Source organism: Geotrypetes seraphini, chromosome 6 (assembly GCF_902459505.1).
Source record: "Geotrypetes seraphini chromosome 6, aGeoSer1.1, whole genome shotgun sequence".
NCBI lineage: Eukaryota > Metazoa > Chordata > Amphibia > Gymnophiona > Dermophiidae > Geotrypetes > Geotrypetes seraphini.
In genome coordinates, this window is record NC_047089.1 from 147,775,019 (window position 1) to 147,799,287 (window position 24,269).

General features: G+C 44.2%; 1 protein-coding gene across 3 annotated transcripts in view; it reads left to right on the top strand.

Annotated features, from left to right (window-relative positions):
* The window catches only part of IL18RAP (interleukin 18 receptor accessory protein), a 132,898-nt gene that overhangs the window by 13,359 nt on the left and 95,270 nt on the right, over positions 1-24,269 (top strand). The gene's annotated exons all lie outside the window — the stretch shown is intronic.

The window sequence follows — 24,269 nt, forward strand, 5'->3', positions numbered from 1 at the left end:
CACGAGTGAGCATCGTTATCCCCTTAGTAGTCTTTGCTATTTTAGTTCTCTCCAGAACGTTTTTGTTCATCTCCTGTTTCTCTTCTGGATGCATTTCACATGTTATGAGATTTCTTTTTTTGAATTGTCTAATTAGAATCTACCCCACTATGACAAAGGAGACTCAGAGGAGAAGGAAATTATTTATGTTGCTGAGACCTGGAGTGCTTCAGCTGTGCACTCTCTTTTATTTGAAATTTCCTTGTACACGGTTAAGATGTAATCTGTTAAAGAGATTTTATTCAAGCCAATACAGTTTACTTCCTTCATCAACAGTAAGAGGTTGATTGTTGTCTCACAGGATGTGCCTCTAATATGAGCTTAGCACCACGTCTTAATATTTTTTTGTGGATTTGGATATAGATGCTTCTTTTCTTTTTTTTTTTTCTTTTTTCTAATCTTGTATTCTTCCAACCATGGACTAGAGCACAGGCTGGTAAAATGTTCTTTATTGTTTTGTTTTCTCTACTGAATTTTAACTTTCATATCTGTATATTTCTATGCAAGTGTATATTTTTGTTTTTTTGTTGTTGTTGAGTGAGTACTGTTGAGTCAGTGGATTCTACAGACAGACCCAAAACCACTTGGCCACTGAATTTTGGCTTGACTGGTTAAATGTTTTGTGGCCAGAAAAACCCTTGGATATCCAATGCTAGTTGCTGGAAACAGCCCGGTGTTGAATATCCAGGTTTAAAGCTGGCAGCAGGCAGTCAAAGCGCTGCTCATCACCAGCGGAATACCATCTCCACAGATAATTTCCAGTCAGTCGGCTATAATGTTGTCTTCTAAATTTTCTGGCAGAGCCTTGAAAGTATTGCATCAACTGCATCAACTGTAATACTTCATAAGGAATTCCATTGATTCCCAGAGCTTTGTTCTTTCATAAAACCTTCAATGCTGCTTTGACTTCTTTCTTCACCAATGGTTCCCATACGTAAATTACAGGTTGAAACAGCTATTGATCCGCTTGATCTTTCCACCATTTCTTAATCTTCTCGGTATCATTCAATATGCATCGTTGAGTGTCTTTTAACATTCCAATCCGAGGCTGGAAGTTTCTATTTAACTTTCATAGATTTCCCCCTCCTTTACTAATGCTTAGCGTGGGTTTTAGCGCCGGCAGCGTCAGTAACTGCTCCGACACTCATAGGGATTCTATGAGCGTCGGAGGAGTTACCACCACTGCCGGTGCTAAAACCTGAACTACGCATTAGTAATGGAAGGGGGTTAGTTAAAATATCTTGTTCTTCCTCATATTTTTTTCTGATTCCATTTCTTTGCATGCATTGTTGTAATATTTCTCTTTGTCTCATCTTCCAGCATATTGGAAATTCCTACTACGTTTCATGACTAACTCTCCTCGCCGCTGCCATTAAGCTTCTCTGTGTTTCTGAGCAATTTTGACAGTTTCTTCAAGTATCAATTTTGGAAGTGTATGATTTTCACCTTTTGTAGGGACTTTTGACATTCTTCTAATATATGAACATAAGAAGCGCCATCTCCTTGATGCCTTCCCATAACTCTTCTTGTACTCTGTCATTAGTATCTAATGTGGCAAATCAATTGTGCAGGTGGTCTTTAGATTCTAATAGTATATTTTCAAGATTATGAAGGCTTGATCTATTTCAGCTTTATTCAGAATTTTCATATAAATAAAATAATTAAATACTAGTAGTTGGTGATGAACACTACAGTTGGCTCCAGGTTTCGCCTCTGATGTTACTGAGCTTTTTCCGTCAATGAAATAAATCCACAGATGTAGTCCATTTGATTTTTGTACACAACTTTTAAGCTGTTCTAAATTCACTTGTTTAGCTTATGTGGGTCTCAACTGAATAGCGCCAAGACCCGCATAAGCCCCAGCTCCCCCTCAGCACCATCCTCTGGCGCCCCCTTTGGGGGGGGGGGGGTTGGACAGAGCTGATATTCAGCAGCACTGCCTGCCTTAGTGCTGTTGAATATTGGCAGTCGGGCAGCAAAAGGCAATTTAAGCAGGCCAGAGACTCTCTGGCCCACTGAAATCACTCAGAATATCGGTCCAATTGTCCCCAAAATCATAGAAAGCAATATTGATCCAGCAGTTAAAATAAGAGAAAGAATTTTAAACAGAAACTTTTGCTTATATTGTCAGCAAGCCTAAATTGTGCTCCAGGAGGTTATTTAAAGTGATTTAAGCAGTCAGGAGACGGTCCTAGCCATTTAAATCACTTATGCAGGTTTATTTATTTCTTTAATTTTCTATACTCTTCTTCCAGGAAGCTCAGAATGGTTTATATGAATTTATTCAGGTACTCAAGCATTTTTCCCTGTCTGTCCAGGTGGGCTCACAAACATTCTAATGTGCCTGGGGCAATGGAAGGATTAAGTGACTTGCCCAGGGTCAAAAGGAGCAGCGTGGGTTTAAACCCACAACCTCAGGGTGCTGAGGCTGTAGTTTTAACCACTGTGCCACACTTTCCCAACTGATAGTTAGAGGCATGTAATCACTGAATATCAACATTAACCCACTAAAAACTAGCATTTTTGTGAGCAGTCCAGGGGCAAAGTCAGCACTGATATGGTTAAGTGTTGATATTCAGCACTTAACTACATAAGGGCTCCTTTTATCAAACCGCAGTAGAGCTTTTTTTACCGCGGGCCAGCGAGGTAAATGTTCCAATGCTCATTCAATTCCTACGAACGTCGGAGCATTTACCTCGCCGGCCTGCAGTAACAAGTTCTACCATGGTTTGATAAAAGGAGCCCTATGTCAAGAGGCCAATCAGACTGCATAAAACACAATCCCATCTTTATCCAGTTTAGCTCAGGCAATTAAGTGCCAAATATTGTACTTAATCACATAGGAGAGAGCTGTCCGTAAAGACACAGGCCTCCTTTTACAAATGTGCGCTAGCGTTTTTAGCACTAGCAAGAAAACTAACGCCTGCTCAAGAGGCACTTTAGCGCGCGCTATTCCGCACATTAAGGCCCTAACGCACCTTTGTAAAAGGAGCCCATAGATATTCAATGCTGGTACTGGTTCTAAAAATGCCTACCACCACCAGCTGAATGTTTATCCCCAATTTTATAAAAACATATGAGGTCTGTTTACTAACGTGCTAAGCAGTGAGCACACAAATTAGTATGCGCTGCTAGAGCCCGATTCTCTATATGTCACTTAAATATCGGCACCAACTAGTGTGGCACTAAGTGCAATTCTATAAAAGTTAGGCGCACATTATAGAATCAAATTTAGCGCCGCCTAAGTATTCTAACATTTAGATGCACCCTATTTATGCCAGGATTTTCTTGGCCTAAATGCCTGTGCCTAAGTTAGGTTCCCAATGACTCTTAACTCAAAAACAGGCGCTTAACTCAAAAACATGGCCATAATTCACCCCCTAACCACACCCACTAACTATGCACTTTGCACTAGGCATCTAACTATTGTAGAGCTACGCCTATCAAGTTAAAGCAGGTATCTCCGATTTCACCTCCTGGATTTATTGCCTCATATCTGCTTTTGTGAGTTGCTCCTGTCCTTCCATTCCCACCAAAACCGACTCTGATTATTCCAGCTCTGCCACTTTCACCCTATAGATCCTAATGACAAAGAGGACATTACACATATCAACTATAAACTTGAAAACATCACCCAATGGTTAAGGGATAATATGCTATATCTAAACATCTTTAAATTGAAAGGGTTATTTCCATGCAATGATAATGAACATCCAATAACCCCTATCTATATGAAATCCATTCCAATTCAATTTACTAACTCAATCAAACTTCTTGGTGTTATACTAGATCACTGTTCTTCAACCGCTGGTCCACGGACCGGTGTCGGTCCGCAGGAAATTTCTGCCGGTCCGCGCAGGGCCAGCAAGATCGACGAGATATTTTTAGCTTGTCCGCTGGGCAGGAGAGATCATGGGGAGCCTCCGACAGTGGCTTTCTCCCCTCTGCAGCTCTCCTTTACTTCCCAGCACAGCGATTCACGAAGGCAGCCTCGGGGCTTTTGCTGAGTCGCGGCTGCCTCTGATGATACAACTTCCTCTTTCCTCAGAGGCAGCGCGACCCAACAAAGGACCCGAGGCTGCCTTCCTGAATCGCTGCACTGGGAAGTAAGAAGAGTTGCTGGGAGGGGAGAAAGCCACTATCAGAGTCTGGGAAGCTACTTGGCAAGGGAAAAAAAGGGACAGCTGCTACTGGAGAGGGAGAAGGAGAGATGCTGCTGGGAGGGGAGGAGGGAAAGCAATCTGGGAAGCTGCTGGGCAAGGAAAAAAAGGGACAGCTGCTACTGGAGAGGGAGAAGGAGAGATGCTGCTGGGAGGGGAGGAGGGAAAGGAATCTGGGAAGCTGCTGGACTAGAGAAAAGAGGGACAGCTGCTACTGGAGAGGGAGAAGGAGAGATGCTGCTGGGAGGGGAGGAGGGAAATGAATCTGGAAAGCTGTTGGGCAAGGGAAAAAAGGGACATCTGCTACTGGAGAGGGAGAAGGAGAGATGCTGCTGGGAGGGGAGGAGGGAAAGGAATCTGGGAAGCTGCTGGGCAAGGAAAAAAAAGGACAGCTGCTACTGGAGAGGAAGAAGGAGAGATGCTGCTGGGAGGGGAGGAGGGAAAGGAATCTGGAAAGCTGCTGGACAAGAGAAAAGAGGGACATCTGCTACTGGAGAGGGAGAAGGAGAGATGCTGCTGGGAGGGGAGGAGGGAAAGGAATCTGGGAAGCTGCTGGGCAAGGAAAAAAAAAGGGACAGCTTCTACTGGAGAGGGAGAAGGAAAGATGCTGCTGGGAGGGGAGGAAGGGAAGAGTTACTGCTGGACAGGAGGAGGAGGGAAGGGAGAAGGGAAATAGGAAGGAAACAGCTGGCAGGGAGATTAGAGTAGGAGAGACAGGCATGAGAAAGTAGAGAGATTGATGATGAGAAGGGGTCAGCAGAGAAATAAGCAGAGAGGGACAACGATGCTAGATCTGGTGTAGGAGAGATAAAAATGAAGAGAGCAGTGAAGCTGGAATGAATCATGTAAAAAGGAGAGAGGGGGCACAGGCTGAATGGAAAGGGGAGAGCGGCATAGAAAGAAGACAGATACCATATGGAAGGGGGAGAGGGCAGACAGTGGATGGAAGGGGCAGGTGCTGGATTGAAGAGACAGAGAGGGCAGATGCTGGAGGGAAGAGAGTGAAAAGAAGATGAAAGCAGAAACCAGAGACGACAAAAGGTAGAAAAAAGAATTTTATTTCTATTTTGTAATTAGAATATATTAGATTTGAAATATATATATCCTGCTAGAGCTGGTGTTAGACATAACTGGGGACCGAAAAGCCCAGGCAGTGCTTCTTTAGCTTCCAGCTGGTTTAGGTTGCTCTCTGACCAGGGGGCAGTTGCCCTAGTTGCATTCCCCTAACTATTCCTGTCATGTGTGACTGCAGTATTCTGTTAGTATGATATTTCTGTGTAGCATTCTGTAATAATTTGGCTTGTTCAGTTTTCTTGATAGTAGAGGGGATATATGTGAAGGGGAGGGGAGACGGGGGTTTTGTTGATCCTTGCTCTGTATTATTTGTATTTATAAAATGACAATTGTACAGAATATTGTTTCTTTTTATACTTTAATAAAATTCATTCAATATAAAATCATAACTGAGGCTTGGGATCAGATGATTTGTGGGGACCGAGTTCACGGAGATGGGGCGGAAACGGGGTTTTAAAATTTTAGTCCTAATTGTTTGCCGGTCCACAAAATAATTCTTTTATTTCTGCCGGTCCATGGGTGTAAAAAGGTTGAAAAACACTATTCTAATGTATAGCAGGAGAGGAAAAAAATCTCCCTATACCCTGAAAAAATAGGATGAGGGGGAGAGACAACCCAAACCGTACACTACCAGAAGAGATAATAATAATAATGATGGAAGGGAGCCCAGGGATGTTTCACAGATAACACCCCTTTTGGGTGTCCGCTTGTGACAGCTGGAGCTTTAGGGGCTACGTCCCCACTGCAGGCTGTGTGACTGAGGGTTCCCTTCCACCATTATTATTATTATTATTATTATCTCTTATGGTAGTGTGCGGTTTGGGTTGTCTCTCCCCCTCATCCTATTTTTTCGGGGTATAGGGAGATTTTTTTCCTCTTGTTCATGTTTTTTCTCCCCTAATTTTGGGTTTGTTTAGTCTTTCTAATGTATAGCACTGCATATGCAGTGCTATAGAAATTATAAGTAGTAGTAGTAGTACTATAAACAGAAAGCTCTCTCAATAGCGATATACTCAGCTCAAGCTCTCTCTGATATTATGTCTTTCAGGTTCAATTTCTATTGATATGACATATTTTTTATATAGGTCTGGAATGGGCTTGGTTTTTGCAGGGTTTATTTATTGGAGTTCTGAATAGATTTCTGCCACCCCCTCTTCCTGGTCCCCATTACCTTAGGAAAGATGATGCTATAGGGACCCATCTTAATTTTTCTACCTGGAGCCTAATAGAGGACACCCGGAGGGAGTGGAAAGCATGAAATAATAATATTTAAAGCATCTAATTTTGTTATATATGTAAAACTGTAGAATACGAGGGGGTTTCTTATTCAAAAATCCAGATATTAATTTATACCACTGAGCGGCCTGGGTTCCCAGGAAGTCCACCTGAAAACATAAGACTGGCAAACTATATTGATTTGTAAGATTCTTCCATTCAGGGAACCCCCTCTGAATGGCCTGCTTCAACTGCAACCATCTATAATTTTGCGATTTGTTAAGACCAATTTCTTTGTTACAGTAATATTTGTAAGATTGCTACGCTTATTTTACAATGTATATATATGTGATTTATTTATGGTGCATTTGTAGTTTGAAAATCAATAAAGAATTAAAAAAAAAAAAGAATACGAGGGGTGCTGAAAGGTTCTCAGCCCAGCCAAGAAGATAATGACATGGATATGGTTCAATCAATGATCTGAAACAATGTCAAAAACACAGAATTTTGTTTCTGGAAATTAGCACTTAATGAAATAAGATAACACTCTTTTCAGCTACAGTGGCAAAATAATGCTCAGAATTTAGGAAGTTGATTGGTTGGGCTGAGAACCTTTCAGCACCCCCTGGTAAAGCAGTGTATTTTCCTTAAGACAAAAATAGTTTGAAAAGACAGCTCATCCTTTTCCTTTCAAAAATATACCTGTGTTGCAGTCTACTGAGTCACCAGGTTTTTCAGTATGAACAATTTTACAATAAAGGAGTCCTTGGCCTTTAAAGGTTACTTCACATCGTGTCATAGAAAAGGAAATCTTACAAAACGCACATACTAAGTTGAGGAAGGGAGGATTGGTATATGAGAACTGTGTTTCTGTAAAGGAAACAATACAGACCAGAAATGTGATGCCAGTCCTAGCCACAGCTGACAAATGATTGCACAATCCTCGTAGGTAAAGTAATTTCAGACATCTCCACTTTTCTGTTTATTTGGTATCTGCTTCACGTAAAACCTTATAATGTCTCCATTCTGATGGTTTCTGTTGAGCTATGCAAATGAAGTCAAGCCGGCATAGTCTGTTTGCTTCATGCTGCTTTTATCTGTACGTGTTGAAGTTTAAGTTGGTTAACGTTTAATGTCTTGCTTATCATTATTTTATAAAGCATTATTGTGGTTTAAATAACTCTGCTATTGTGTCTTAACAAAAGTGGAGTTCCTCATGTACTTCTTATCTTTCTGGATAGACCATCTGAAAAGAAGACTTTGGACTTCAGAAAGACCTTTGTTGAGTCTCACCTTTATGTACTTGAGGTTTGCTGCATTGAGAAATGAGATATGGATAGAATCTGAAGTTTTATAGTTGTCAAAGTGCCCAAGTGTAACTTATTCTGCCAATCATTCTATGACAGTGATGGACTCTAACCACAGGATCTTCAGAATGTCAGCAGAGCCATAAAACTCAAGCTGGCTGGACTCTTCATTAGTCCTGTGTTAGTTATAGTGGCTTGTGTTATAATTTATAAATATAATTTCTTTGTGCAATCTTCTTCTTATAACTTCTTCTTATAACTCTTAAAAGATGATTTCTTTATAAGTGTAATACAAATCGCTCAATTCATTGATATAATCACTAAATATACTGTCGTTTAATATAAGTGTACTTAGCAGCCACACCGCTCCGACGGAATATCCATTTCAGCCCTTCGTCAGGGAGCCGGTGAGCCTATTAAAGCGAGGTGCTGCAAAGCCAAAAAATTAAAAACATTGTGTTAATATACTTAATGTTGACAGTAAAGCTTACTTTTTTTGAAATATTAATCTTATTGATACCGTTTATCTGGACGGCCCTATCATACAAATTAAAATCTTTCAACAGAAGTGTAGCCTTTAACTTTAGAATCAACGCTGCTATTCATTTCTCTCTATGGTTCTGAATAAACATGGATGCTCCATCTTTCCTCTTGTCCAGGAAAGAGTCCGCCCACTTCAACAACGCAAATGGGAGCGTGACTACGTGCTGACATTGGATGATTCGTTATTCTACTACTATTAACCAATCGGCCTTTTCGTTTAAGCCTGCAGGAGCTATACTGTCAATTTCGAATATCCATTTTAATTCTCTACGTGTGAGCAGTTTATCTGAAGTGTCATGATCTCTCTATATGGCAATAAGCAGTCTTATTTAAGCTACCATCGTTTATATTGGTTAGAGACTATTCATAAGGAAAACTTAAAATATATCCTTTATGCAGCAAAATAATGCCAATAGAAACCAAATTAGTTTTCAAAAGTGCTAATAAAACAGACTGTAGTGATAACTTCTAAATGGTTAATAACTGTATAAATGCTTAAAGTCAATGAACTGTAAACCGCTTTGATATCTGTGGAGGAAAGGCAGTATATCAAATAAAAATATCCATAACTGTAAATATGTTAATTTTCTGGATGACCAATTACCAAAGTCCCCTTTTCAAGATCTTTTCAAATGAATATTTACAAGTAGCATTTTAAGATTATGAAGATAATTTTTCATATAACACTTTAAAACACTTAAGAATTTTGAAGAAGTAGATTTCCTGCTCCCAAAAGGAAGATAGCATCCTTTTCATACATGGTCCTTCTAAATGGCAGAGATTAACAATATGATGTGATAGACTCAGTGGCGTACCTAGGGTATGTGGCACCCGGGGCCCATCATTTTTTGACACCCCCCCATGTAAAAAAATATTTTTTGTAATGACCATGAAACGGAATAAATAGTCAGAATAGAAACAGGCAGTGAAAATTTTCTTATATTCCAAACATAACATAACATAAATTATGTCTGAATTGTCATGACATCAGAAGTACATATGGAGTAGTTGCAGGTGATACTTGGGACAGTTCTGATTGTGTTAGTTCGGTTTTATGTGTTTTTTGAATAGAAGGGTTTTTATTTCTTTTTGAAGGTTTTGCAGTCTGTGGTCAATGTCAATTGGTTGTAGAGTTGGGGGTCGAGTGTTAGGAGGTTGTCGAACTGTTTTTTTCTTTTGACGTTTTTGGTTGGAGGGTGTGTGAATGGTGCGTGAGTTCTCCTATGTCTGTTTGAAGTGGATTGAATTATTTAGCTGAAGAAATTAGTTACCCCCTCATCCCACACACATTAATTCTCTTCCATTTTTGTTCCCATTATAAAAAACACTTTAAGTTCCCAGAAAAAAAATACATTAAAATGAGAAGTGAAAACAAAGGCCCCTACAGATGAGAACATAACATAAGAATAGCCTAACTGGGTCAGACCAATGGTCCATCATGCCCAGTAGCCCATTCTCATGGTAGCCAATCCAGGACACTAATACCTGGTCAAAACCCAAAGAGTAGCAACATTCCATGCTACCGATCCAGGGCAAGCAGACACTTTCCCCATGTCTTAATAACAGATTATGGACTTTTCCTCCAGGAATTTGTCCAAATCTTTCTTAAAACCAGCTACACTATCTGCTTTTACCATAACTTCTGGCCACTTCATTTTGAAGTTTAGATCTTTCCTTTCAAACAGAGACCTTGCTAGATGTCAAATACAGCACAAGGTAACTTCACATGGACTTAGCTATGCAGGAAATGTGAATCTCCTCATACACCCACCATATAGAGCAAAAATGTGCAAAGGTCTGTTTTTTTCTTTCGATCACTACATAGCCTAATGTCACACAAGCAGCGCTGTTACAAACATATTCTGTAGGTCAATGCTAAGGATAACAAAGTTTCCTTCCTTGGACCAGAAGGAGATACTGATAAACCACTGGAAGAGATCCCAAAACAACACCCAAAGACCCACTCAGTGTGTGAACCAGTTGAGTGGAGTGGACTAACTGGGGGGCGGAAATGGGCCTGGAGTTTGCTCAGCAGAATTTCCCAGACCACCTCTTCCTCTCAACACATTGACACGCTGCCACCACCACCACTAGGAACACCTCACTGGGTAGGCCAGCTATGCTATAAACTTTATAAAACACGTTATTATATTTTCTTATAAAGCACATATTTTAACTGAACTCTCTGGCATCCTCAGCCTTTCCATTCACAAAAATAGAAGGAAGAAAAGTTCCCATTTCCTGCTGTCTCATGTCCCCGGCCTATACAATATTTTTTTTTCTGCAGACCCTTCAAAAGTCTGACCAAATCCTCGTTTCACTTGCATTATAAAGTACTGAGGATGCCATCTCTCCCCAATCCCAGGTCCTAAAGTCTAAGACAGTAGCGCAAATTAATGCTGCCAGATTCAGGAAAAAAAAAATTTGATTCGATTCAGCCTATTGAATTGGTTTTTCAATTCGATTTTCCTGCCCAGTTGGGTGATTTTTTTCAAAACTCCTGGTGGGTTTTATAGCTTTTTCACCCCCTTTGGCTTCTCCTAATCACACTGGCGCTGTGGTGTAAATAAAATAAAGAAACAAAAAGGACTTTTCCTCTCTCTGTTAAATCCTAGCTCACGTTTGCAGTCCAACACCAGCTCTGGCAGGATACACATTTCAAATCTGACATATTATAATCACAAAACAGAAAATAAAATTAATTTTTCTACCTTTTGTTGTCTGGTTATATTTCAAATCTTGTTGGTCCAAGGCTCTGGTTTTCTTCTGATAACTTGCTTGCCAGGGTCTCCTTCTTTCTTCTTTCTGCATGCTAACCATCCATCTGCCAACTCTGTCCTTCCTTTCCATTTCCCTTCCCTCCCCAGGAAGTCTGGTATCTTTCCTTTTTTTCATCTCCCTCCACAGATCCACCTTTTCTTAACTACCCTTTCATCCGGCATCTCTCCCTCCTTCCCCACCACCCCAGAGTCCACCATCTCTCCCTTTCTTTTCCTAATTACCCTCCTATCCAATATCTCTATCCCTCCTCCACACCATCCCTTGTGTCCAATTTCCCTCCCTTTCTGTTCCTTCCCTCCCTAAATCCCATGGTCCATCATCTCTCTCCCTCTCTTCTATTTTCAGACCCATTATTTCTTCCTCCCCCCCAAAGTTTGGCATATGCATGTCTCTTTGAACACCCCCTTCCCTCCTTGTACTTCTAAACCAAGGTCCCCCCCAAAGGCCTGTCCCCCCTTAAAGGCCTGCACCCCCCTTGAAGGCCTGTCCCACCCCCTTGAGGCCTATACCACCCCCTTGTAGGCCTGTCTCCCCCCCTTGAAGGCCTGCCTGCCTGTCTCCCCTTGTAGGCCTGCCTGCCTGTCCCCCCTTGAAGGCCTGTCCCCCCCCTTGAAGGCCTGCACCCCCTTGAAGGTCTGCATCCCCCCCAAAGGCCTGCACCCTCCCGAAGGCCTGTCCCCCCCTTGAAGGTCTGCACCCCCCTGAAGGCCTGTACCCCCCTTGAAGGCCTGTTCCACCCCCTTGTAGGCCTGTCCCCCCCCTTGAAGGCCTGTCCCCCCCCTTGAAGGCCTGTCCCCCCTTGAAGGCTTGCACCCCCTTGAAGGTCTGCACCCCACCCAAAGGCCTGCACCCCCCCCGAAGGTCTGTCCCCCCTTAAAGGCCTGCACCCCCCTTGGAGGCCTGTCCCACCCCCTTGAGGCCTATACCACCCCCTTGTAGGCCTGTCCCCCCCCCTTGAAGGCCTGCCTGCCTGTCTCCCCCTTGTAGGCCTGCCTGCCTGTCCCCCCCTTGAAGGCCTGTCCCCCCCCTTGAAGGCCTGCACCCCCTTGAAGGTCTGCATCCCCCCCAAAGGCCTGCACCCCCCCGAAGGCCTGTCCCCCCCTTGAAGGTCTGCACCCCCCCTGAAGGCCTGTACCCCCCCTTGAAGGCCTGTTCCACCCCCTTGTAGGCCTGTCCCCCCCCTTGAAGGCCTGCCTGCCTGTCCCCCCCTTGAAGGCCTGTCCCCCCCCTTGAAGGCCTGTCCCCCCTTGAAGGCTTGCACCCCCTTGAAGGTCTGCACCCCACCCAAAGGCCTGCACCCCCCTGAAGGCCTGCACCCCCCGAAGGCCTGTCCCCCCCTTGAAGGCCTGTCCCACCCCCTTGTAGATCTGTCCCCCCCTTGAAGGCCTGCCTGCCCCCCCTTGAAGGCCTGTCCCTCCCCCTTGAAGGTCTGCACCCCCCGAAGGCCTGTCCCCCCCTTGAAGGCCTGCCTCCCCCCTTGAAGGCCTGTCTGTCCCCCCCTTGAAGGCCTGTCCCCCCTTGAAGGCCTGCCTGCCTGCCTGTCACCCCCCTCCCCCTTGAAAGCCTGCCTGCCTGCCCGCCCGCCCCACCCCGAAGGACCGCTCGCCCCCCTGGCCTCCCCGCACCACCTATGAAGCAGCACTACCTATGCTCCCGGCCTTGCCGTTCAGTACACCCCCCCACCACCCACGAAGGACCGTTCGCCCCACTGACCTTCCTGCACCACCTATGAAGCAGCCGCAGCAGGATCGCGACACGATCCCTGTTCTGCTTAAGCGCTGCTTCCTGCGCCGCAGTCCCGCCCCTCCTCTGACGTCAGAGGAGGGGCGGGACTGCGGCGCAGGAAGCAGCGCCCAAGCAGTTCAGGGATCGCTGACGCTGCGGGCTGCTTCACAGGTGGTGCAGGAAGGTCAGTGGGGCGAGCGGTCCTTTGGGGGTGGGGGGGGGACTGAACGGCAAAGCTGGGAGCACCCCCTCAGGGCTGGTACCCGGGGCGGACCGCCCCTCCCGCCCCCCCTTGGTACGCCACTGGATAGACTATAAGGTGGTATTCTGGATTTTGTTATTAATAGGTAATACTTTATAATAATTTTCTTTATTTATTACCTAATGGAGAACATTAAGAAGGATAATTCTCAATTCTATAGGAATCTTGCAGGTCGACTTCAAGTATTTCGTACCATAGGCCTGCAAGCTGATTTTGATAATGGTGGCTAATATTGTGGAGATCCCTTGCCTACAGGTGTAAAGTATATATTGATTCTACCATTAAATTTTATGCACCTTTGGACTATAAATTTTGGCTATTTAAGGGCTCCTTTTATCAAACTGTGGTAGAGCTTTTTACCGCAAGCCGGCAAAGTAAATGTTCTGCTGCTCATAGGAATCAAATGAGTGTCAGAGCATTTACCTCACTGACCCATGGTAAAAAGCTCTACTCCGGTTTGATAAAAGGGATCCTAAATTGGAAACATTAGATATGATGCTTGCTAACTCCATAGTTTGGTTCAAGGCTTTTGACTGTTTTAAATTTCCTTTTAGAACCTTGGAGGAGCATAATTAAAAAATATGTCTAAGCCCAAAGTCAGCAGTGGGAAAATGCCCATTTTTGAAAAATACGTATAGAATATTTTTTTTCCATAAAATTATCTATCTGGATGTCCAGGCTATTGGTTGTCCAGACCACCGGGACGTCTATGTTTATACCACATTTTCAACTAAAATTTTGTCCAGAACAAGATCATTTGGACGTGGGAGGGATAAATCTTGTAATAGACTGGCCACCCAGAAATGGCAACAGAGCAGTGGGGCACCTTACAGGGCACTGTTGTGTGAACTTCACAAAAAGGGTATCAGATAAACATGTCACCAGAACTCCCTTATAGGTTATGGTGAGCCCCACAGAACACCCCCAAAACCCACTATACCCACCTGTCTACAAACCTATTAGCCCTTATGGCTGCAGGTGGCACCTATATGACAGAGTAGGGTTTGGGGTGGTTTTGAACATAAGAACATAAGATGCGCCATCTCCGGATCAGACCTTCGGTCCATCAAGTCCGGCGATCCGCACACGCGGAAGCCCTCCCAGGTGTACACCTGGCATAATTTGTAGTCATATAAATTCGTATTATCAGAAGAAGTATATATGTGCCTGCTGCTCTTTACTTTCCATAAACGGAGAAACGGGATATCTGTATGAAGCAGTGAATAATATTTGTTCCTGGATGCAGGGATCTGCACTAGGTTTTTGACTGCAGTCCGCAGCGATTTTTTTGCAGTACTATTAGATACGACTGATAATTAAAAGTGCCTTGCCTACTATGAATGTTTAAATCAAATTTTAAGATATTTGATATTTGATAATATTTAAAACTAATACGGAGTTTTGTGAGACCTAGGATGTATTTCTCTATGGCAACTGAGTATTTGCCATAGAAAGTTTCCTCAGAGTAATCTGGAGAAACACTGAGGTCTCTTTCTCCGTTTATGGAAAGTAAAGAGCAGCAGGCACATATATACTTCTTCTGATAATACGAATTTATATGAATATCATTTTGGTGTGACTGAAACTATTGAAGATATTCAGCTTGTGTAGAAATTGATTTTATAATTTGTAGTCAGCAAACCAAACCAAAAAAGGAAAAACCAAAGGTCCAACTGTCTGCAGTAAAAAACAATACAGAACAAACAAACCAAAAACTGCAGATTTTGTACACAATGCAGGCAGACTTTATTTATAACAAGTAAATCATTGATTAAAAACCTTTTACCAGGCAGGGTCCCTTGCCTGGTAAAAGGTTTTTAATCAATGATTTACTTGTTATAAATAAAGTCTGCCTGCATCGTGTACAAAATCTGCAGTTTTTGGTTTGTTTGTTCCATAATTTGTAGTCACCCATATCCTTCTATGCACCTCATAAGGAGATGTGCATCTAGTTTGCTTTTAAATCCTAGGACGGTCGATTGCGCAATAACCTCTTCGGGGAGAGCATTCCAGGTGTCCACCACTCTCTGTGTGAAACAGAACTTCCTGATATTCGTCTTGAATTTGTCTCCCCTCAGCTTCATTTTGTGTCCTCTTGTACGTGTGCAAGTGGACAATGTAAATAGTTTTTTCTGCTCTATTTTGTCAATTCCTTTCAGTATTTTGAAGGTCTCGATCATATCCCCTAGCAGACTCCTTTTCTCAAGGGAGAACAATCCCAGTCTTGTGAGTCGATCTTTGTATTCCAGTTTCTCCATACCCGTTATTAGCTTTGTTGCTCGCCTCTGCACCCTCTCCAGCAGTTTTATATCCTTCTTTAGTTTGGGGGACCAGTGTTGGACGCAGTATTCCAAGTGGGGTCTGACCATTGCTCTATAAAGCAGCATTATGACCCTCTCCGATCTACTCGTGATTCCCCTCTTTATCATGCCCAACATCCTATTTGCTTTCTTTGCTGCCGCCACATATTGTGGTTAGAGTGGCTTATGGGCCTGGGTCCTTGTCTCTATTGTTCACTAAACCACTGGCCAGGCTATTTAAGCCACCTGTGTGCAGCTCTACTATGCTTTCCTATACCACTTGCTTATGTTCTGGATATAGGTATGTACTTATTTATTCTGATCTTTGTGGGGGAGTGAGGGGGGTCAGTGAACACTAGGGGAGTGTGTGGGGGTCTTTACTTTGTCTCTGCAGTGGTTATCTGGTCATTTTGGATATCTTTTTGGCACTTATATCTGTTTTTACAATATCTAACTCACAACGTTTAAGTTTAATCCAGGATGTCTAGTAAAACATTTGATTATCCCTGTAGGACAACTAAGTTTAGGTCAGCCCCATCCTACCCACATACTGCCCTAACTATTCCTCCAGATACATCCCTTTCAGCTCTGGATGCACAGCTGCATTCAGAGGCATAAAATGTCCCACGACACGTCCAGAAAGTCAGTTTGACAAAACCACACCAAACCCTACTCTGTCAGGTATCGGCACTTGGATAACCTGTCTAACTAATAGAGGCAAATGTGGAAGAAATGAATTGTCCATTGGCAGCAAAAGAAATCCAGGGCATTCTTTATATAAGATGCCAGGTTCTGACGGACTTACTAGAGAGTTTTACAATTATCCATACTGATTTGATCCCTACCCCATTGTAATCTATCTTTCACTCTTATAAATAAGACATACAGTGGAACCTTAGTTTACGAGCATAATTCGTTCCAGAAGCATGCTCGTAAACCAAGTTACTCGTATATCAAAGTGAGTTTCCCCATAGAAAGAAAGGGAAACTCATTTGATTCGTTCCCCCCTGACCACCGGCGCTGCTCCCCCCCCAACTCCACCACATCCCCAAAAGACCCCCCCATCTCCGAGGCCACTGGTGCGCTTCCACATCTCCCCCCACCATGAACCGGCATTGCTCCCCCTGGCAAACGCTCCCCCCCCTGCGCGAACTGGCATCCCCCACCTGCCCATACTGAAAGCTTACCCCCAATGTGGCACCGGCATGCAGTTCCAACCCACGGGAGGTGCTGGTGCCCGTGCTCGAAGATTGTGCCTCTCCTCTGACTGGGCCTTGAGCATCTGAGCATGCTCAAGGCCTTCTGGCTCCCACCTCTTTCCGAGATTCTCAGAGAGAATGAGAGCCACCATTCTGTGGAAGTGGGCCATCGCCTGGAGGGAGTAAGTATCCCTCTGGCCAGCCTGAGAGAAATATGTCGGGAGGATCCGGGTGGGCTGGGGGTGGGGGGAAGGTCAGGGGTGTGGGGTTGGCGGGGGATCAGGGTGGGAGGTTCTCCTGCTGGGGATCTCTCCTGCTGGGGATGTTAAGGGGGTGCCGGCAGGAGGGAATGGGCATCTCTTCTTTCGAGGATTGTTTTGGGGGTTGCAGCAGGAGGGATTTGGCATCCCTCCTGCCAGAGTTTGTTTCGGGGGTTCCGGCAGGAGGTAGTGTGCATCCATCCTGCTTCGGGCAGTGTGTGTGTGTGTTCCAGGATTCTCTGTCGCAGCCACTCAGCTGATCTCAGTAGGTCGATTTCCTTGCCATGAACAGTTTAGTGGCCGTGTCTATATGAAAAGTAGGCCAGCATTTCAATGGCCTACATTTCAAGCACCTATCACAGCCTAAGGCCACTTCCAGGTGAAAACACACAAATGTCCAGTCTTGGGTGAGCTTAAGTGTCCCTAGGCACCTCCCTGATCTGAGACAGACGCCTACAGTGTAGCTAGCCTAAGTCTGGTTTTTTTTTTTTTTTTTAGAAAACGTGCATCCCGATTGACTGGTTAGACACTAGTAGGCCACCCACCGCTGCCTATAATAAGGACACCATTTATAAAATATGCCTCAGAGGATCTCTAATTAGAAAATGTATGATATAAAACAAACTAAGGCCGGTACTGGGCAATTTTGTGCGATCTGTGTCCCATACATGGTGATTTGGTTTAGGATGAGCTGGGGAGGGCTTCAACTGAAGCTCCAGTGATTTGGAACCTGGGGACAGTGCTGGGCAGACTTTATGGTCTGTATCTCACAAATGATAGGATGGTTAGGATAGGCTCGAGTTAGCTTCAACGGCAACTCCGGTAGTGGGACCTATGGTCCAAAATATTAAAGAAAATAAGATAATCTAACCGTGAATGTATAATTCATTCAACTACTGGGTAAACTGGATGGACTATTCAGGTCGTTATCTGCTGTCAGTTATTAAGGCCCTCTTTTACTAAGGTGCGCTAACCGATTAGCATGTGCTAAACGCTAACGCATGCATATTAGTCTATAGACACATTAGCATTTAGCATGTGCTAATTGGTTAGCATACCTTAGTAAAAGAGTGGGTATTTTGTAAAATACAGGGGAACTGCAAACTTCCCAACCTGGACATCCAGTTTCCCATTTAGAGCTACTTTGCAAAATGGGGTTTTACATACAAGAAAATGAATAGCAGGATAAGAAGCCTTTATTTTTAAGCCTTGGCTGATGAGCAGTGGAAGAGGAATAGAGATATAAAACATGACTCTATGACTCCAAGAGAGGCTAGTCTCTCATGCTGTTGTGAGGTGATGAGTGCACAGATCCTGTGCTAGTTTGGATCTGAGCAACAGGAAGTGGTGACCTTGTAATGTCATGTACCCGATCACATCTCAAGCCATACTGGTTGGGAAATATTGCACTAAAATAACATCATACTAGCTCTCAACAAATGCATTTGTGTGTGTAAATAAATAAACTAATACAACTTTTGGTAGATATGTAAATGTAGAAAGGCAAAAATGTTGGTTACTGCGAGGAGTTACACTATACATGCCTGGAATGAACTCACATTTTGGTTCTTGCTTTTGCCAAATCACTGAGTAAAAAGCAGAGTAGCAATATCAGAGGCATAAATATCTAAAGGCACTGGGTTAGGGCCAAGGCAAAGGAAGCAGAAACAATAATAAACTTGCTATTTTCCTTTATCTTTCTGACCAATTACAAGCACGGGATAACAAAATTGCATTTCTGCACTCTGTCCGAAGGTCTACAGGATCAGAGGAGGCATCAAGGCCTCAGGTACTGAGGTAAAAAACACTTCGAGGCAGCAAGAGACATCCAAGACATTTGAGTTTAGTTACTATTTCATATACCACCTTTGAGAAAATCCTTTCAGGGTGATTTACAAGAAATATTAAATGTTACTAGTTAATAATGTAAGAAAGGAATATGAAATACAATCCTCTATAATAAAACCCCTAAGTGCGCATGCACACTTACAACGTCGTGTTCCCGTGATGTGTGCCTCCGTGCTGAATTCGATTGGAGGCGGGCTTGCGGCGCGTGCAGCTTAGAATTCAGCGGCGGTTTGTGTCAGCAAGACTGCGAGGTGTCCCACTGCACTGCGAGGTGGTAAGAAGCGGCGGTTTGTGTCATGCTGGTAAGAAGTGGAAGGGGGATGGAAAGGGGGCTGCTTTGGGGGGAGGGGTATGCTAGGGGGGCAGACAGCAATCATGTGTCCCATGCTGGTAAGAAGTGGAGGGGGAAAGGGAAAGGGGGCTGCTTTGGGGGGATGCTGGACAGGGGGAGCAGGAAAAGGAGCAGGCCTACTGCTAGACAGGGGGATCAGGTAAGAGGTGCTGCTGGATGGGGGGGGTAAAAGGAAGGGAGAAGGCCTACTGCTGGACAAGGGGAGCAGGGAAGAGGTGCTGCTGGACATGGGGGAGGTAAAAGGAAGAGAGAAGGCCTACTGCTGGACAGAGGGAGCAGGGAAGAGGTGCTGCTGGATAGGGGGGGAAGTAAAACGATGGGAGAAGGGCTGCTGCTGGACACGGGGGAGCAGGCAAGGGGTGGTGGACAGCCAAGGAAAGAGAGAGACAGAAAGAAAGAAAGAAAGACAGACAGACAGAAAGCAGCCAAGGAGAGAGAGAGAGAGAGAAAGAAAGACCCGGTTTGGATGTCAATAGAAGTAAAGAGGGCGATAAAGGACAAAAAAGTATCCTTCCGGAGATGGAAAAAGGATCCAACAGAGGAAAATCACCAGGCGCACAGGAAATGCCAAAAGGAATGCCACCGGGAGGTTAGAAAAGCAAAGGGGAAATACGAAGAGGGGCTGGCCAGGGAGGCGAAAAACTTCAAGGCATTCTTCAGTTACGTAAAGGGGAAGCGACCAGCGAGAGAGGAAGTGGGGCCGTTGGACGATGGGGACAGGAAGGGAGTGGTTAAGGAGGATAAAGAGGTAGCTGAGAGGTTGAACACGTTCTTCTCGTCGGTTTTCACGAGCGAAGACACATCTAATATACCGGACTCAGAAGAGCTCATGAGTGGGGAACAGGCTGAGAAACTAGAGCACATAGAGGTAAGTAAGGAGGATGCCCTCAAACAGATAGACAGGTTAAAATGTGGCAAATCACCGGGCCCGGACGGGATCCACCCAAGGGTTCTGAAGGAACTAAGACAGGAAATAGCGGGCACAATCCAGCATGTTTGCAACCTATCCTTGAAAACTGGTGAGGTACCAGAGGACTGGAAATTGGCAAATGTCACACCCATCTTCAAGAAGGGATCGAGGGGTGACCCCGGGAACTACAGGCCTGTGAGCCTAACTTCAATTATAGGGAAGATGGTGGAAGCTATGATCAAGGACGCCATTTGCGAGCACATCAAGAGGAATGGCCTACTGAGAACAAGCCAGCATGGATTCTGCAAGGGAAGGTCATGCCTAACGAACCTTCTGTACTTCTTTGAGGGAATAAGCAGTCGGGTGGACAATGGGGAGCCCATAGACATCATTTACCTCAATTTTCAGAAGGCTTTCGACAAGGTGCCACATGAAAGGCTACTTAAGAAGCTGTGGAACCACGGGGTGGGAGGGGATGTGCACAGATGGATCAAGCACTGGTTGTCGGGTAGACTGTAGAGGGTTGGAGTAAAGGGTCAATTTTCTGACTGGCGGGGAGTCACAAGCGGTGTGCCACAGGGATCGGTGCTGGGGCCGTTGCTTTTTAACATATTCATAAATGACCTGGAAAAGGAGGCAAAGTGTGAGGTTATAAAATTCGCAGACGATACCAAACTGTGCGGCAGAGTTAGGACCAGGGAAGAGTGTGAGGACCTACAAAGGGACCTGGACAAGCTGGAAGACTGGGCAAACAAATGGCAAATGCGCTTCAACGTGGACAAATGCAAGGTCATGCATATAGGGAAAAAGAACCCGTTGTTCAGCTACAAATTGGGGGGGGGGTATTGTTGGGAGACAGCAGACTCGAGAGAGACTTGGGTGTGTTGGTGGATGCATCACTGAAGCCATCTGCACAGTGCGCAGCAGCCTCGAAAAAAGCCAACAGGATGCTGGGCATCATAAAGAAGGGCATAACAACCAGAACACGGGAAGTCATCATGCCATTGTATCGAGCGATGGTGCGTCCGCATCTGGAATACTGCGTTCAGTATTGGTCGCCACACCTCAAGAAGGACATGGCGGTACTTGAGAGAGTCCAAAGGAGAGCAACGAGAATGGTAAGAGGGCTGGAACACTGCTCATACGCCGAGAGGCTGGAAAGGCTGGGGCTCTTCTCCTTGGAGAAAAGGAGGCTCAGGGGAGATATGATAGAGACCTTCAAGATCATGAGGGGCGTAGAGAGGGTGGATAGGGACAGATTCTTCAGACTAAAGGGGACAGCAAATACAAGGGGGCATTCTGAGAAACTGAAGGGAGATAGGTTCAAAACAAATGCAAGGAAGTTTTTTTTCACCCAGAGGGTCGTGGACACTTGGAATGCACTACCAGAGGAAGTGATCAAGCAGAGTACGGTCCAAGGATTCAAACAGGGATTGGACAGATTCCTGACGGATAAAGGGATCGTGGGATACTGAGGGAGGAGCTGGGATGTAACACAAGTATAGAATGTTAACCAGGTAATGAGTATAAACCAACCAGGTCGTGCATGTGCAAGACTGGAGGGCTAGGACTTCGATAGGAAGGCAGGACTTAAACGAGATACCAAGGTGGCAAGGGAGCCCCTTCTAGTGATTCAGACAGGTCGTGACCTGTTTGGGCCGCCGCGGGAGCGGACTGCTGGGCAGGATGGACCTATGGTCTGACCGGCAGAGGCACTGCTTATGTTCTTATGTTCTTAAAGACAGACACACACATCTATTCTAGCACCCGTTAATGTAACTGGCTTAAAGACTAGTTCCAAATAAAAAAGTAAAAGGGGTGGTGGACAGCCAAGGAAAGAGAGAGACAGAAAGAAAGAAAGAAAGACAGACAGACAGAAAGCAGCCAAGGAGAGAGAGAGAGAGAGAAAGAAAGACAGACACACACATCTATTCTAGCACCCGTTAATGTAACTGGCTTAAAGACTAGTTCCAAATAAAAAAGTAAAAGATCCAAGGAATGAGAATTGCAAAGCAGACCCAACACACAGCATTCCCTGTTAACTCAGGTGGCTTCAAAGAGACAGTAAATTGAAGGAATTAAAAGTTGCCACAAACACCTGGCTTTTTGATGAGGCCTTGGGCTCCTAACTGTTTAATCTGAAAATTCAACTCTATCTATCTGGCATGAAACCACTGAACCCAGTATGAATACGAGTTTACATTAAGTACATAACCATAACCTTACTGGATCAGACCAATGGTCCATCTAGCCAAGTATCCCATATTCACGGAGGCCAATCCATGTCACAAGTATCTGGCAAAAACCCAAATAGTAGCAGCATTTCATGCCACCAATCCAGGGCAAGCAGTGGCTTCCCCCATGTCTGTCTCCTCCAGCAACTTGTCCAAACCTCTTTTAAAACCAGCTACATTAACTGCTCTTACCACAACCTCTGGCAATGCGTTCCAGAACTTAACTATTCTCTGAGTGAAAAAATATTTCCTCCTATTGGTTTTAAAAGTATTTCACTGTAACATTGAGTGTCCCCTAGTCTTTGTAAATCTTGATGCAGTAAAACAATTGATCCATTACTCAGGTTTTGTAGATTTCAATCGTATCTCCCCCTCAGCCTCTTTAGTCTTTCCTCATTCGAGAGGAGTTCCATCTCCTTTTTAATCTTGGTCGCTCTTCTTTGAACCTTTTCTAGTGCCGCTATATCTTTCTTGAGATAAGGAGACCAGAATTGAGCACAATACTGCAGACGAGGATGTACCACTGAGCGATAAAGAGGCATTATAACATTCTTAGGGGTCTTTTTATTAATTTGCGCTAACCGATTTAGTGCATGCTAAAGATTTGCACGTTAAATGCTAAGGTGCCCATAGAATATAATGGATGCCTTAGCATTTAGCGCACGCTAATCTGTAGCATGCACTAAATTAATTAGCATGCCTTAATAAAAGGACCCCCTAATCTTGTTTGAAATACCGTTATGTTATTGTGAAATTTATTTTTTGGGGTGTGAATGTTTTGCCCTATCCTTTCTGATATTGTAGTACTTTTCTGTTTCTATTGCTTAAAGAATGTGCGCCACCCACTTCTGCTTGTCATGTGGGGTGGTATAGAAATTTTAAATAAACGATAAACCTTAAACAAGACTAAGGGCTCCTTTTACGAAGGTGCGGTAGCGGTTTAACACGCATAATACAGCACACAAAACTGCTGGCTGCGCTAGCCGCTACCGCCTCCTCTTGAGCAGGAGGTAGTTTTTAGGCCAGCCGGGGGGGGGTGGGGGGTGGGGTTAGCGCGTGATGAAAAGTCACGTGCGCAGCTTCATAAAATCTCAGGAGGCACACTGGGCCTAATGGGGATGCTGTTGTTAGGTGACATCAACGTGCTTGAGTCCTAGAGGCTTGATGAATTGTGGATCTAAAAGGAAATCAGTTTTGTGTTAGTCCGGAAAGGTCCTCCAGCATCATCTCCATGGTTGTTTTCAACATGTCCAACCATGTGATTGCAGGTCGGCCTCTTCGCCTGGTTCCTTCAATCTTCCCAAACATGAAGTCCTTCAATGATCTCTTTCTTCTGATGGTGTGACCAAAATAAGACTTAGAACATGTTAGCAGCTTGCCTGACACATAGACAAATTGTCTGAAATAAGTTTTAAGAATGATAAAGGAATATTGGAAATGTTATAAAATGTTAATGTATATTCAGAAATGAATGTAAACAGAACAAAAGTAATTTCTGAAACTTTTTTCTTTGTCTAACTTTTAAACACCTCCTTTGTTAATTTTGATTGGTTGAGAAACTGATGATGTCATACTGAGCCAAAGGTATATAATGGGGGTGTTTCGAAATATTGAACTGAGCTCGCCAGCATTTTGGCAACTATAACGACCTCCCACTAATGCAACTTGCCTTGGGATGTCCATGATAGCACAATAGCAACAATAAAATTGAATAGAGCCTTGCATTGGTGTCCCATTTCATATTTTTTTGTTATTTACACACCTTGAGCTTACTGAGTGCACGGGTGTCCAAATTCCCATGCTCAGAGTGACATAGCTGGTTTGATTTATTTTAATTATGAGCCCTCTATAAACAAAAACATACCTATACTATCTAAATATATAAGCAACATGCAAGCCTGAAGGCTACTGAAGTGGTGTACATTCAGGTACAATAGGCATTTTTCTGTTCCTGGAGGACTCATAATTATGAAATGAAAGAATTAAAGAAGAATTTAAACCTCGTTCCCTACGTTTAAAGTCCACTGCACTAACCATTAGGCTACCCCTCTGCTCTGCCT